Genomic DNA, 6274 nt, shown 5'->3' with positions numbered 1-6274 from the left:
TTTCCTCAACTACTCCTCCTAAAATATTTCATATTTACAACTCTGTAAAAAATTTGTGGAACATTACAACATTCACATAAAGATATACAGAAGACCCATCTCTTATTGATTTTTATAAAAATTTAAGAAAAAAGTCAAACAAAATACGAAAGTTTTATTAATCTCAATTATTCTGGAATCAAACGTTTTAGAATAAAATTTATCGTTCTGAAAAATCTATTTTAAAATGAATACATTTTGAAAAGTGTATTTCAAAGTGAATGAGAGGTGATGCAATAAATATGTTTAGGATGCAGAAAGAATCATATTCAGGTTCAACGATTTTATGAATAGAAAAAATTCTATGCTAGTTGAAATTGTTGTTAGGGCAATCTTCTCCATGAAGGCGAACAAAGTTTGAAAACAAGATTCTAAAAGGGACCAGTGGGCCATTGCTTCTTGCACTACATGTTTTTCTTGCAACACCCTCATATTTTTTAAAATACCAGTTGGGTGTCTTTTATGTGAGAGGGTGCAAAATAAATTAATGAAGTAACGGAGAAATAAAAGAAACACGATCCAGAATGCGTTGCATTCTATATTTTGTAATTTAAAATGTATTATCGAGTTTAAAAATATATTTTGAATTACGTAATTTAAAATAAATTGTTTTTCAAATTTATAATCTAAATATATTTTCATTCGAAAAATATAAAAATATATTTTGAATTGCATAATCTAAAATATATTATTTTTAAAACGTTTTTGTATTGAACGTATTTTAGATATTTCAATCTGAAATATATTTTTGAGTCTGAAAATAATTTAGACTTTTATCAATTTTTTCAATATGGTTAAAACAACCATTGTGCAACAAGAAAACATGGGGTGCAACAAGAAAACATGGGTGCAAAAAACTATGGCTTGACTAGTGTTTAACCCAATTATTTGAATTGATTAGTGCAAAAAACAATGGTTTAGTGTAGAAAAATCCAATAATTTTGTAGTGTGTTTTATCACCTTTAAGGATTATTATGTCCCGCGATAAAAGCATTCCACAAATTTCGAAATCTGATTGGATTATCCTTACATTTTGAAGTTTGATTGGATCTTTATCAAATTTTGAAATTCAATTGAGGTGATGATTAAAGAACCTAAAAGTCATTAACTTCTATGCAATTCAAAAATGTATTTTTTTTTTTCTATTAGAGTGCCTGAAGAATTTATGGAATTGAAAAAAAAAAAAAAAACTGCTTGACTATGTTTAATGATAATAATAAAAAGTAATGTATTTGTATTTAGAAGATAAAGTAGGTAACATATAGTATACATGAAATATATGAAATATGCTAACAATTCAAGCAAACTATACATATATATGGTTGGAGATTGAGTTACTTCTTGTAATTTTTTTTCTAGATACACTATTAAAAATTTAATTTTTGATTAAGAATGTGGTTTAATGGTGGTTTTAACCGCTACTACTCTTAATTTTGTCAGTTCATTTCTTTCTACACTTCCATAAGTTTCTTCTTGCATACCTATATACGAAACTTCCCGTGTCGTTTTTGGATTATACTATTTAAAAGTATAGTATTTAGCGGCAATTATAACGGCTAACAAAATCATAATTTTTCTTTTTTAAAAAAAAACCTAATCTAGTTACAGTTATAAAATAGGTTTAAACCTCTTTTTGGTCCCTAAGTTATGAGCGGATGTTCAGTTTAGTCTCCGCTTTAAAAAATGTATCAAATGAGTCCTTTTTTTATATGTTGGTCAAAGTACAAAGAACAATCTAAAGTGTTATTATTATTAAGAAACAAATCAGAGCAATGTTGGTCAAAGTACAAAGAACAATCTAAAGTGTTGTTATTATTAAGAAACAAATCAGAGCAATCTAAAGATGTAGTAGTTGTTAAGAAACAACCAAAAACAATATTTCTATTATAACTTAGGGACCAAAGATTTACATTTTTAAAAACGGGGACTAAACTGAATATCTACTTATAACTTAGGGACCAAAAAGAGGTTTAAACCTATAAAATATGATGAAAGTTTTAAAATGTTAATACTTTTATTATATTTTTTATATACTTATTTAAAATTTTAATGATATAAAAGTACGTATGAAAATAATATAAATATAAGACTTGATTAAAAGGACATTAAAGTATAAATGGGTAAATATAAGGCTTAATACCGCTTTTGGTCCCTAGTTTGGGAGATTTTGTTCAATATGGTCCTACCTTTTTTTAGTAACAATTGATCCCACTTTTTGAAAAAACTGTTCAATTGACTCCTTTTTTGTTATGACGTCAATTTTCTAACGGTATTGGTTACGACGTCAATAAGTTCTTTCATGCATTCACCTATCCAAAAATGTTATTTTAACAGTCCTGACATAATGTTATGTTAAAAATCATGTCATTATCGTATACAATAAGGATTATAATAAACAATTTAAACTTGAATATGAGACCATTATGAACAAAAAGGACTCAATTGAACAGTTTTTTCAAAATGTGAGATCAATTGTTATGAAAAAAAAAATAGGACCATATTGAACAAATCCTCCCAAACTAGAGACCAAAAACGATATTAAGCCTAAATATAACTAACCTGACGTCGAGATATTGAATTGTTATACCATCCTTTGCTCAAGTCATTGTTTTTTGAATTTTTGAATTTGTTTTGTGGGTTTGTTTTGAAGAAGTACCATGATGGAGGAGACAAAGCTTCGGGGATAAGAAAGAGTCAAACTTCACATTATAACGTAAAAAAAGTCAAGCGTCATAATTATGATGAAGAAAAGTGAAGTTTTCCTATTTCAATATAATTTATAATTTGGAAACATATAATCTTAACTTAAGAATAAACATATACTATTGTCTGTGCTTTACACACCATTATAGGAATAATTTTATTCACACTAAATAAACCAAAGTATACAATTTATTTCTTGGTCTAACTGTTTGTTAGGCCCATTGATAAATATCATACAAACAAAAAAAAAAATACTAATTATATTCAACAGCACCCGTGGGTGTTTTCTACTATTTATAACTTCCATTACAAGCTTTGTTCATTCCAAATTTGAGGAAGAGTGACAGGATAGAATTAAAAAAATTTGAGAGTAAAATTTTTTATTATTTATTTGAATGAGTTTGGAGACGAGTGAGAATGAATTTAAAAATAAAATTTGTGAAAATTTGTGTAGAATTCTATTGATGTGACATATAAAAAAATTTATTTAATTGGTAAAAATTAAATATTACCAAAATGTTCCTAATTATTAAAATAATATAAAATGATAATTGTTAATGTTATATTTAATTATAAAAATATTTATAAAGAGTAAAAAATTAACCTTAATTATTAAAATTAGTTTTAAAAATGTAAAAAATTATAATTTAGTATTAGTGTCATATAGCCACACATTAAAAACAGTTTAAGGATTTTAAAAACTAATATAGTAGAAACTTAAAACTGATTATAAATTTAAAATTCTTTTATAAGTTAGAATTTGAAGAAAAGTGGTTTTCAAAATCTCATGAAATTGATAGTTTGCCATTTTCGGATTGATAAAATGAAAGGTGGAAAAGAATAGGAAAGTGATTCCAGTGGTTTGTCTGTAATAAAATAGGCTTACTACCTTCATTGATCCTCGTATTTGTGTGAAAATCTCAGTTCGGTCCTCAAGTTTTGAACTGTCTCAATTTGGTCATAATTTTTGTAAAAATGCACACATTTTACCCCAACCGTTAACTGATCTCAAACGGCGTTAAGTTTAGCTGACGTGGNATGCTGACGTGTTGGCTTAATCCCTTCTTGGTCCTCGTATTTGTGTGAAAATCTCAGTTCGGTCCTCAAGTTTTGAACTGTCTCAATTGGGTCATAATTTTTGTAAAAATGCACACATTTTACCCCAATCGTTAACTGATCTCAAACGGCCCCCTACGTATATATATATATATATATATATATATATATATATATACACACACACACATGTATATTATACTGTTAGAATAATGATGAGTCTATTTATGTTAGTGTAGTTAGAAGGATTAAAGTAGGGAGAAGTGTGTTGAGTTTCTCTAATTATTGTATCTAGCAATCTAGGATAGTTCCTTGACCTTCCATCTCTCTATTGTATCAACTTTTTATCAGTATAAATAGCAGAACATGAGAAGGGTCCATAAGGCCCTTTAGAAATATATTTTTCTGTTTTAATCTCCAGATGGTATCAGAGCAGGTTCTCTGATTATCTACCAGCTACCTTTACTGTTCGCCGGCGGCCGGCCGTTATGGCCTCTGACGACCCCCTAAAAGTTTAGTCTTTCAACCTTTGTGTTTCACTGGGCAGTCCTGCAATTGTCCCAACCAAGTTTAGTATTAGACTGATGTCTTTCTCAGCTACAGGATCAGGCTGTTAGGAAACAGGTTGGCTTTGTTTTACACCAAGAGGGGGGAGGGGTGAATTGGTGTTAGTTCATAAAACAAAATCTTTTCGCAATCTTGGTATGAAAATTAAAAGCTTTTGATCTTTCCTTGAAATGAAAGTAATGAAAATTTCAGTGCAGCAAAAAAGCGCAGTTGACTGCTAAACAATTAAATTCGACTGAAATAAAGAGTGCAGGGATAGAGAAAATCAAACACTGGTTTTTATACTGGTTCGGCCAACAATGCCTACATCCAGTGTCCTTCCAATCTTGGAAGCAAATGCACTATAATGGTTGCGGTTTTTACAACAAGGAATTTATAGAAACACCACGCAAAAATATAAATCTCCTCTCTAACCCAAAACCAAATATAGATGCACACACAAAACCAAAATTGCAGCAAGAATCCCCTCTTCTGCAATCTGAACCCACGTCGAACAATCCTCAACGTGTAACCAGCACTCTTCACAGGATGCCAAGCCTATCACAGCACGCTTCACAGGTTGCCAAGCCTATGACAGCAGACTTCACAGGTTGCCAAGCTTTCAGTCAAATAAAACAGTCTTCACAGGATGCCAAGCCTTCAAGATCAAATACAGTAGCACCTTCTTTGTGCAGATGTTGATTAAATAGTGTGTGCAAAGGACTCCTCAATTTAAATCTCTCTCAAGAAAGATCACCACCGTCTTCTTGGAGAATTCTTGGAGCTTCCTAAACTGAGAACTTTCTCTTAAACAGGACAATGAAAATGTTAGATCACAAAAGTCTCAAAACAATTCGTGTTTTGTTCTATTTATAGTTTTCCTGGCATTCTCAGTCCAATTGCCTACTAATATAGTCGACTGTATTAAAACAATTATAATAGACAGTCAACAAAAAGGCTCCTCAGTCAACCAAATCAATACACATTTAAGACAGTTGACCCAATCAGTCAATCTTAACTAACTTTTGAAAATATAGTCGTTGGAGTAAGTAGGCATAACAAAATTCCAAATATAACAACAATACAATCGAATGAGTGTTTCACACTGTCGACTGACACTTGAAACAATACTTTGAAATTCTTTTCAACTCAAAATCTCATCAAGCACGTGTTCACAAAATCTGTACAAAGATTTTAGCATAGTTGAATCCATTCTCAGTGTATTCGACTGAACTAGACATTTGTCACAACAAATATAAGTTCATAAAAGTGCTTGTGATCTTTTCTTCAAAAATGTGCAGAAGTAATCAAAATCATTTTATCACACATTTCAATACAAGCATGTTCGATACATATAACACATAATCAAGCATAGGAACACACATTGTAAATCAATCAAAACATGTAAAATCAAAAGCAATGTTCAAATCAGTTTAGTATATCAGCTTAATGATGAAGGTTGAAAAATAGTTATTTTCATATGTCATTTTAGACCAAATTACTTCCTTTACTACTTAGAATGAGCTTAGAATCAAGCAAAACTCAATAAATGAGTCTGTAGAGAGTCAAAAGCTATTTTTAGCGATATTATGCTTGTTTTGCATTGTTTTGTAGCGTTTTTGAGAAAGTGAAGAATGAAGTTGAAGATAAAGGTCGTAGACTCAAGAAAAGAGAGGAAAATTGAAGAATTGAAGAGTCGACGCACCGCCCGACAACAAATTACACCGTCGGGTGGTCCAGGGCGAGGAGTAGGCACCTGGCGTGGGCACTGGGCGGATTTGCGATTAGAGGCAAACCGTCAGGGAGTAGACCCCTGCCGCCGGGCGGTAGTGCAATTTGAGGGAAACTGTCGGGCGCCACACTTGTTCCGCCGGGCGGTTGTGTGCTGGGCTTGGGCCTGTTTTCTGTTGCGCTCCTCACCTATAAATAG

This window comes from Vigna radiata, unplaced genomic scaffold, assembly GCF_000741045.1.
Source record: "Vigna radiata var. radiata cultivar VC1973A unplaced genomic scaffold, Vradiata_ver6 scaffold_390, whole genome shotgun sequence".
NCBI lineage: Eukaryota > Viridiplantae > Streptophyta > Magnoliopsida > Fabales > Fabaceae > Vigna > Vigna radiata.
Note: the sequence above shows the minus strand (reverse complement) of the source record.